Source organism: Ranitomeya imitator, chromosome 5 (genome assembly GCF_032444005.1).
Source record: "Ranitomeya imitator isolate aRanImi1 chromosome 5, aRanImi1.pri, whole genome shotgun sequence".
NCBI classification, from domain to species: domain Eukaryota; kingdom Metazoa; phylum Chordata; class Amphibia; order Anura; family Dendrobatidae; genus Ranitomeya; species Ranitomeya imitator.
In genome coordinates, this window is record NC_091286.1 from 283,905,972 (window position 1) to 283,916,961 (window position 10,990).

At 39.3% G+C, this 10,990-nt stretch overlaps 1 pseudogene; it reads left to right on the forward strand.

Annotated features, from left to right (window-relative positions):
• The first annotated feature begins 8,603 nt into the window (after positions 1 to 8,603).
• On the forward strand, positions 8,604 to 10,429 carry LOC138637735 (putative nuclease HARBI1; annotated as a pseudogene).
• Positions 10,430 to 10,990: the final 561 nt, after the last annotated feature.

Sequence of the window (10,990 nt, forward strand, 5' to 3'; positions counted from 1 at the left end):
ATACAGATGATCAGGTTTTTAAATACATCAGATAGGGATTGCATACATTAGTTAGGACTGCTCTGATAAGGGTATACCGTGAAGATTGGTAGAGCAGCTTAGTATACATTTTTTGCAAAAAACGTATCAACCAAATACCCTGTTTTTTACATCTTTTACTAGCACTTGCGGATTACTGCAACATTTTTTCAAACTGAGTGTTTTTGGTTTTACTATTCTCTTTTGTGTCTTCAGGTTTCTTGGTGGTGTGTGAACATGATCATACAGACTTGTTCACTGTGCAAGTAGCCCATGTGTTCCTGTTTCCATAATTGTTCTCTTGTGTCTACAAGACTGGGGAGTTCCACCACTCCTCTTGGGCTATCTGCACAAAAGCTGTTCTACCCTGTATGGACACATGGATTTTTCCTCTCTGAACCCTGTTCACACAGGTTATATACAGATGATCAGGTTTTTAAATACATCAGATAGGGATTGCATACATTAGTTAGGACTGCTCTGATAAGGGTATACCGTGAAGATTGGTAGAGCAGCTTAGTATACATTTTTTGCAAAAAACGTATCAACCAAATACCCTGTTTTTTACATCTTTTACTAGCACTTGCGGATTACTGCAACATTTTTTCAAACTGAGTGTTTTTGGTTTTACTATTCTCTTTTGTGTCTTCAGGTTTCTTGGTGGTGTGTGAACATGATCATACAGACTTGTTCACTGTGCAAGTAGCCCATGTGTTCCTGTTTCCATAATTGTTCTCTTGTGTCTACAAGACTGGGGAGTTCCACCACTCCTCTTGGGCTATCTGCACAAAAGCTGTTCTACCCTGTATGGACACATGGATTTTTCCTCTCTGAACCCTGTTCACACAGGTTATATACAGATGATCAGGTTTTTAAATACATCAGATAGGGATTGCATACATTAGTTAGGACTGCTCTGATAAGGGTATACCGTGAAGATTGGTAGAGCAGCTTAGTATACATTTTTTGCAAAAAACGTATCAACCAAATACCCTGTTTTTTACATCTTTTACTAGCACTTGCGGATTACTGCAACATTTTTTCAAACTGAGTGTTTTTGGTTTTAATATTCTCTTTTGTGTCTTCAGGTTTCTTGGTGGTGTGTGAACATGATCATACAGACTTGTTCACTGTGCAAGTAGCCCATGTGTTCCTGTTTCCATAATTGTTCTCTTGTGTCTACAAGACTGGGGAGTTCCACCACTCCTCTTGGGCTATCTGCACAAAAGCTGTTCTACCCTGTATGGACACATGGATTTTTCCTCTCTGAACCCTGTTCACACAGGTTATATACAGATGATCAGGTTTTTAAATACATCAGATAGGGTTTGCATACATTAGTTAGGACTGCTCTGATAAGGGTATACCGTGAAGATTGGTAGAGCAGCTTAGTATACATTTTTTGCAAAAAACGTATCAACCAAATACCCTGTTTTTTACATCTTTTACTAGCACTTGCGGATTACTGCAACATTTTTTCAAACTGAGTGTTTTTGGTTTTAATATTCTCTTTTGTGTCTTCAGGTTTCTTGGTGGTGTGTGAACATGATCATACAGACTTGTTCACTGTGCAAGTAGCCCATGTGTTCCTGTTTCCATAATTGTTCTCTTGTGTCTACAAGACTGGGGAGTTCCACCACTCCTCTTGGGCTATCTGCACAAAAGCTGTTCTACCCTGTATGGACACATGGATTTTTCCTCTCTGAACCCTGTTCACACAGGTTATATACAGATGATCAGGTTTTTAAATACATCAGATAGGGATTGCATACATTAGTTAGGACTGCTCTGATAAGGGTATACCGTCAAGATTGGTAGAGCAGCTTAGTATACATTTTTTGCAAAAAACGTATCAACCAAATACCCTGTTTTTTACATCTTTTACTAGCACTTGCGGATTACTGCAACATTTTTTCAAACTGAGTGTTTTTGGTTTTACTATTCTCTTTTGTGTCTTCAGGTTTCTTGGTGGTGTGTGAACATGATCATACAGACTTGTTCACTGTGCAAGTAGCCCATGTGTTCCTGTTTCCATAATTGTTCTCTTGTGTCTACAAGACTGGGGAGTTCCACCACTCCTCTTGGGCTATCTGCACAAAAGCTGTTCTACCCTGTATGGACACATGGATTTTTCCTCTCTGAACCCTGTTCACACAGGTTATATACAGATGATCAGGTTTTTAAATACATCAGATAGGGATTGCATACATTAGTTAGGACTGCTCTGATAAGGGTATACCGTGAAGATTGGTAGAGCAGCTTAGTATACATTTTTTGCAAAAAACGTATCAACCAAATACCCTGTTTTTTACATCTTTTACTAGCACTTGCGGATTACTGCAACATTTTTTCAAACTGAGTGTTTTTGGTTTTACTATTCTCTTTTGTGTCTTCAGGTTTCTTGGTGGTGTGTGAACATGATCATACAGACTTGTTCACTGTGCAAGTAGCCCATGTGTTCCTGTTTCCATAATTGTTCTCTTGTGTCTACAAGACTGGGGAGTTCCACCACTCCTCTTGGGCTATCTGCACAAAAGCTGTTCTACCCTGTATGGACACATGGATTTTTCCTCTCTGAACCCTGTTCACACAGGTTATATACAGATGATCAGGTTTTTAAATACATCAGATAGGGATTGCATACATTAGTTAGGACTGCTCTGATAAGGGTATACCGTGAAGATTGGTAGAGCAGCTTAGTATACATTTTTTGCAAAAAACGTATCAACCAAATACCCTGTTTTTTACATCTTTTACTAGCACTTGCGGATTACTGCAACATTTTTTCAAACTGAGTGTTTTTGGTTTTACTATTCTCTTTTGTGTCTTCAGGTTTCTTGGTGGTGGGTGAACATGATCATACAGACTTGTTCACTGTGCAAGTAGCCCATGTGTTCCTGTTTCCATAATTGTTCTCTTGTGTCTACAAGACTGGGGAGTTCCACCACTCCTCTTGGGCTATCTGCACAAAAGCTGTTCTACCCTGTATGGACACATGGATTTTTCCTCTCTGAACCCTGTTCACACAGGTTATATACAGATGATCAGGTTTTTAAATACATCAGATAGGGATTGCATACATTAGTTAGGACTGCTCTGATAAGGGTATACCGTGAAGATTGGTAGAGCAGCTTAGTATACATTTTTTGCAAAAAACGTATCAACCAAATACCCTGTTTTTTACATCTTTTACTAGCACTTGCGGATTACTGCAACATTTTTTCAAACTGAGTGTTTTTGGTTTTACTATTCTCTTTTGTGTCTTCAGGTTTCTTGGTGGTGTGTGAACATGATCATACAGACTTGTTCACTGTGCAAGTAGCCCATGTGTTCCTGTTTCCATAATTGTTCTCTTGTGTCTACAAGACTGGGGAGTTCCACCACTCCTCTTGGGCTATCTGCACAAAAGCTGTTCTACCCTGTATGGACACATGGATTTTTCCTCTCTGAACCCTGTTCACACAGGTTATATACAGATGATCAGGTTTTTAAATACATCAGATAGGGATTGCATACATTAGTTAGGACTGCTCTGATAAGGGTATACCGTGAAGATTGGTAGAGCAGCTTAGTATACATTTTTTGCAAAAAACGTATCAACCAAATACCCTGTTTTTTACATCTTTTACTAGCACTTGCGGATTACTGCAACATTTTTTCAAACTGAGTGTTTTTGGTTTTACTATTCTCTTTTGTGTCTTCAGGTTTCTTGGTGGTGTGTGAACATGATCATACAGACTTGTTCACTGTGCAAGTAGCCCATGTGTTCCTGTTTCCATAATTGTTCTCTTGTGTCTACAAGACTGGGGAGTTCCACCACTCCTCTTGGGCTATCTGCACAAAAGCTGTTCTACCCTGTATGGACACATGGATTTTTCCTCTCTGAACCCTGTTCACACAGGTTATATACAGATGATCAGGTTTTTAAATACATCAGATAGGGATTGCATACATTAGTTAGGACTGCTCTGATAAGGGTATACCGTGAAGATTGGTAGAGCAGCTTAGTATACATTTTTTGCAAAAAACGTATCAACCAAATACCCTGTTTTTTACATCTTTTACTAGCACTTGCGGATTACTGCAACATTTTTTCAAACTGAGTGTTTTTGGTTTTACTATTCTCTTTTGTGTCTTCAGGTTTCTTGGTGGTGTGTGAACATGATCATACAGACTTGTTTACTGTGCAAGTAGCCCATGTGTTCCTGTTTCCATAATTGTTCTCTTGTGTCTACAAGACTGGGGAGTTCCACCACTCCTCTTGGGCTATCTGCACAAAAGCTGTTCTACCCTGTATGGACACATGGATTTTTCCTCTCTGAACCCTGTTCACACAGGTTATATACAGATGATCAGGTTTTTAAATACATCAGATAGGGATTGCATACATTAGTTAGGACTGCTCTGATAAGGGTATACCGTGAAGATTGGTAGAGCAGCTTAGTATACATTTTTTGCAAAAAACGTATTAACCAAATACCCTGTTTTTTACATCTTTTACTAGCACTTGCGGATTACTGCAACATTTTTTCAAACTGAGTGTTTTTGGTTTTACTATTCTCTTTTGTGTCTTCAGGTTTCTTGGTGGTGTGTGAACATGATCATACAGACTTGTTCACTGTGCAAGTAGCCCATGTGTTCCTGTTTAAAAAAAGGATTAACCTGATCGCTGAATGGCGTAGCGAGAAAAAAAATTGAAACGTCAGAATTACGTTTTTTTTGTCGCCATGACATTGCATTAAAATGGAATAAAGGGCAATCAAAAAAACATATCTGAACCAATATGGTATCATTAAAAATGCCAGCTCGGCGTGCAAAAAATAAGCCCTCACTTGACCCCAGATCATGAAAAATGGAGACGCTATGGGTATTGGAAAATCACGCATTTTTTTTGTAGCAAAGTTTGGAATTTTTTTTCACCACTTAGATAAAAGAGAACCTAGACATGTTAGGTGTGTATGAACTCATAATGACCTGGAGAATCATAGTATCAGGTCAGTTTTAGCATTTTGTAAACCTAGTAAAAAAGCCAAACAAAAAAGGAGTGTGGGATTGCACTTTTTTTTGCAATTTCACCGCACTTGGAATTTTTTTCCCGTTTTCTAGTGCAAGACATGCTAAATCCAATGATGTCGTTCAAAAGTGCAACTTGTTTCGCAAAAAATAAGCCCTCACATGACCAAATTGACGGAAAAATATAAAAGTTATGGCTCTGGGAAGGAGGGGAGCGAAAAACGAACACTGAAAAACGGAAAATCCCAAGATCATGAAGGGGTTAAAGTACATCTTGATATTTTTGGGTGGCTTTTGCTCTCTTTGATCAAAAAGTTAGTACCTTATTTTTTTAAAGTTTACAGAAATTTTGGAGTTCTTATATTCATTAATCGCAGTGTAAATATATGTTTGTATAAAGGCCATATAGCATATTTGTGCACCTGTACATTAATGTAACACTAAAGGTGTGCGGGCCCTACTTTACGTTAATAACAATGCTAAATTATATTTTTATTGTTGATTTTATCTTTTGTTAAACCTGACCAACAATTATTGCGATTGCTGAGGTATGTGTAATTTATTATGTTAATTGGCAGTTGTAAATGGGCCCTTAATTTGGGAATTTTCAGTCTTGGTGCCTAGGACAGCATAAGCTGACAAGACAAGGAAATTTATGTGACTCTCTGCCACTGTGAACTGAAGGGTGCGCAAACAGCAACATGTACTCATACGTAAGTGGGTCTCTCCACAAAATGCCACGCAGACCACATAATCTACAGTGTGTGTGAGCAGTTTTCAGAAGCTATGTGTGCATAAATAGTTCTTTCAGTATATCATTTTGTGACTGCTTATAGGCATGTATTAGAAAAACAGAGAAATATAATGTGAAAGTGCTAATAAAAAATATATAGATGAATTAATAATGTAAATCCTCTAGACCAGGGGTCCCCAACTCCAGTCCTCAAGGCCCACCAACAGGTCATGTTTTCAGGATTTCCTTTGCATTGCACAGGTGATGCAATTATTACCTGGGCAAGACTAGGGAAATCCTGAAAACATGACATGTTGGTGGGCCTTGGGGACTGGAGTTGGGGACCCCTGCTCTAGACTATAAGGATCTGTTCAAACTATATCATCAATGCCTCCATTGAAGATGCATTCCCATGAAGTTTTATTTAATAAATCAGTGTATATATGTATGTAATGAAGTGCATATGTGTTAATAAACTCACTCATTTTCTGGCATCAATGGCCCCCCGGCTCACTCTATGCATGAGCCAGACATCTCCTTTTCAAAGTAAGTCTATGGTTCCTTGTTCTCATGCTCCATAAACTTGCATTAGAGGAGACACTTGCTGGTCATTGACGTCACACTGTGGCACGGAGTATCTGCGGAATGGTGATGTAGCAGAGAAGAGGAGCGAGAGTATGAGAAACTCAAACTACACTACATACATATATACGACATACAGGGAGGGCTCCTTTAAGCATGCGCTGAAAATATATTTGTTGATTAGAATAGTCATAGAAGCTATACTCTGAATATAGGTAGCAGCATCCCAAGTTATATATAACAGGGTGGGCCATGTATATGGATAGACCTAAATAAAATGGGAATGGTGGGTGATATCAACTTCCTGTTTGTGGCACATTAGTATATGGGAGGGGGAAAACTTTTGAAGATGGGTGGTGACCATGGCGGTCATTTTGAAGTCAGACATCTTGGATCTGACTTTATTTTTTCCAATGGTAAGAGGGTCATGTGACACATTAAACTTATTGAGAATGTCACAAGAAAAGTAATGGTGTGCTTGGTTTTAATGTAACTTTATTCTCTCATGAGTTATTTACAAGATTCTCTTTGTTTACAGCCATTTACATGTTGCAGAGGTTGACACGTGAGGAGCCGATAGAAATTGTGTTGTTGTCTGGTCAACGCAGTACCCACATTCAGCAGAAATTGTGTGACATTTTGTTGCTATTTTTGCCTATTTCCTCTTGTGAAAATTTAAAATCAGAGGCTAAAACTGAGCTTTGCACTGTGCCTCAAAAGAAGTTTTTGACTACTTAAGAGACATTATTATACCCAGGAGAAATTGTGTAACTAATTGTGCTATTTGTTTTGTTCTATTCTCTATTTTAAAAATTACAAGTTTGGGGTCAAAGCAGCATTTCAGCTGGAAAAAAAAATGTTATATTTAATTCACAAAGCGTAATGTTATAGATTTTGGTGCATAAACTGAGGGCTAAAAATACGCACTACTCCCCTAAATAAATTCCTGAAAGGTATAGTTTGCAAAATAGATGAAACTAGGTTTCTGTTGTTTTGATATGTCATGGACTCTTCAAATGTGACATGGTGTTCACAACCTATTCCAGTCAAAATAGCGCTCCTTCCATTCCGAGCCCTGCCGAGCGCCCATACAGTAGTTTTAATCACATATAGGGAATCAGCATACTCAAGAAAAATTGTGAAAATAAAAAAATTAAGGGCTAGAACAACATTCTCTGTGGGAAAAAAACAGATCTTTTATTTTCATGCCTCATCACTATAACAATATGTGAAACCCCTGAGGATTCAAGGTGCTCACCACACACATAAATTCATTGAGAGGTCTAGTTCCCAAAGTGAGGTCACTTGTGGGGAGTTTCAAGTGTTTTGGCACAATTTTTCATTCCAAAAGCCAAATAGTGCTCCTTCCCTTCTGATTCCTGTGGAGCTCCCAGACATTAGTTTTCCACCACCTAAGGGATATTGGAGTACTTGAAAGAAATTGCACAAAAAATCTTGGGGTACTTTTTATCTTATTACTCTAGTGAAAATAAAAAGTTTGAGGCTAAAACAACATTTTTGTGCAAATAATGTGTTTTTCATTTTCACGGCTTACCATTATAAAATTCTGTGAAGCTCAAGGTGCTCACCACAAACCTAGATACATTCTTTGATGGGTATAGTTTAAAAAAAGGGTTCATTTGTAGGGGACTTCCACTGTTTGGTAACATCAGGGGTTCTCCAAACACTACATGGCATCTGCTATTGATTTCAGCCAATTTCGCATTCCAAAACTAAAACTTTGCTCTTTCCCTTCCGAGCCCTGCTGCGTGCATAAATATTAGATTTCCACCACATATCAAGTATCTGCATACTCAGGAGAGGTTGCCTAAAAATTTTTATGGTGTATTGTCACATGTTACCCTAGTGAAAATGAAAAATGTGAAGCTAAAATAACATTTTTGTGGGGAAAAGTAAAACTTTCATTCATTGGTGTCACTTTTGGGTATCTTCTGTCATAGAGGCATCTTAAAGTCACTTCAAATGTAATGTGGTCCCTAAAAAAATTGGTTATCAACTTTAAGAGTATGTGCACACGTTCAGGAATGTGTGCAAAATATTCCTGAGATTTTCCTGAAAAAAACCTGACACCACTCCCAGTAAATCCGCATGCATTTTTTGTGCGTTTTTTATGCATTTTAATGCGGTTTTCTAGCGTTTTTAACAACGCATAAAGTTGGTTTAAAAAAAAGGATGCCATGAGGTAATTTCCTGGTCCAAACACTCTTCTCCATTTTGCTTTCTTGTTGGATTCAGCATGCCGCACCTTCAGCCTCAGTGGCATCTTACCCCACAACAGAACCAGCTATTGTTGCTTACGGCACTGCTGTTGTTGCACCACCACAGCGAGCAGGTAAGATAATGTCATTAGATGTGCACACTTTGCGCATTGGGCTGCAGATATGCAGTGTTTCTGACGCTGCGGATTTGCAGCAGTTTTCCATGTGTTGTACAGTACCATGTAATAATAAAGACTATATTCTCCCATAGGAGCAATCTCGGAGGAGAAGGAATAGAAGACAACCGAAACGGATGTGGGTTCATCCCATTATTCAGGAGCAGGAGGAAAAGGGACACTTCCATGTCCTTTACCGAGATTTAAGGAGGTAAGATATAGGGAGAAAAGGTATATTGTCATCTGTGTTCCTTTCATTTTTTTTATTGCTGTTATACAACGTAGTGTTACATTATGGGTGTGTTTAAAATAATTTTTTTTTCTTCAGTTATCCAGATAAATTTACTCAGTTTTGCTGACTTACCATTGAGGCATTTGATCGCCTTCTGATTATTCTTGGTCCACACCTCAGTTATGAAGATACGGTCATGCGAAGAGCAATCTCTGCAGAGGAAAGGCTGCTCATCACCTTGCGGTAAAGCCAATTTCTTTTTTTTTGCACATACTCCCAGACACATTGCCCCCATAATTAATACTGCCAGTGCCCCCATAATGCGGCCACGCTGCGTAATGCTGCTAGTGCCCCCATAATGCTGGCACACTGTGCCATAATGCTGCCAGTGCCCCCATAATGCTGGCACACTGTGCCATAATGCTGCCAGTGCCCCCATAATGCTGCCACACTGCGCCATAATGTTGACAGATATAGTGCCCATGATTCGTATTTTTTATCTTGCCATACATAATTTTAATTTTATTAGGTATTCTAAAAACATTTTTCAGGTTTTTAGCCACAGGAGAGAGCTACACATCCCTGCACCTACAAATTAGGGTTGGCAAATCCACCATCTCTCAAACTATGAGGTGCACATGTACCATCATCTGGCAGAAATTGCAGCCCATATTGATGACTTGCCCAACCGAGGAGACTTGGCTGCAAGTTGCAGCAGGCTTTCAAACTGTGGCCAATTTCCCCAACTGCGTAGGTGCTGTCGATGGCAAACATGTGAGAGTGCTGAAGCCACCACGATCAGGATCACGCTTCTTTAATTATAAGAAGTATTTTTCCGTGGTCCTGATGGCGGTGGCCGATACCCATTACAAGTTTGTCGCCATTGAAGTCGGTGCTTATGGCAGTTTTGGGGACTCTCGGGTGCTGCAATCATCACAGATTGGACTTCAAATTCTTTGAGATGGCGGAACACTCCCAGCCCCAAGACCTTTGCCAGGTTCCACACATCCAGTGCCTTTTGTGATGGTATCGGATAAGGCATTTCACTTAAAGCCCATACCCACGAAGAGCACTGGATGACCGGCAGAAGATTTTTAATTATAGGCGGAGCCGTGCACGAAGATATGTGAAATGTACCTTTGGGATCATGTGTAGTTGGTGGAGGATCTTTCACACTGCCATCCAGTTAGATCCAGAGACCGTTGACACTGTGATAAAGGCATGCTGTGTGCTCCACAACTATGCTCGGGAATATAGCACAGAGGTAGTTGAGGAGCCACAGGTGTCTGAATTATTTGCAGTGGACAACTTGGGTCAAGGAAGGTAATGTAGCTCGGCTATGCATGTGAGAGAAACATTCACTGACTGCTTCATGAGTCCTGAAGGTGCCGTGCACTGGCAATACTCCTGTGCCGGTGTTGAGCAGCCAGAACTGCAGAGAAGATCAGATGCCTAAACACAATCAAGGCCCCAGCCTGTACAGCAGAGATGATAACACCAGAGAACATATGACGCCTAATCCCTATCTACCAGGGCCCGTTTTTATTCATCTATATCAAACCAAATAATTGTTAATTAATACAAATTTTGATTTTTGAAAATTTTGTCTCCATGAATTTTATTTGCACTGTCACTTAATCAGATCTCATTACCCACTCTTCATACTGTAATTATGCAAATACTCCATGGTTTTATTAATAAATAATCACAGACTTGTTCCAAAAAATGTTTTTAATAACATGAAATATATTTTTGGAAATATTACAAACTGAATTGAAGATCAGTCCAGGAGGATACAGAAGCAGATTAATCCAAAACGATAAATTACAAAGCCGATAGTTTGCATGTTATTACGAAATAAAAATGAACATGTAAGTGCACTAAACTTTTCAGGGTTCGCCAGATTGTTGAGTTTCACACAACCCACTTATGCAGAAGGACGGGAGTAAGGCAACGTTCACACGTTCAGTATTTGGTCAGCATTTTACCTCAGTATGTGTAGGCAACACCAGGAATC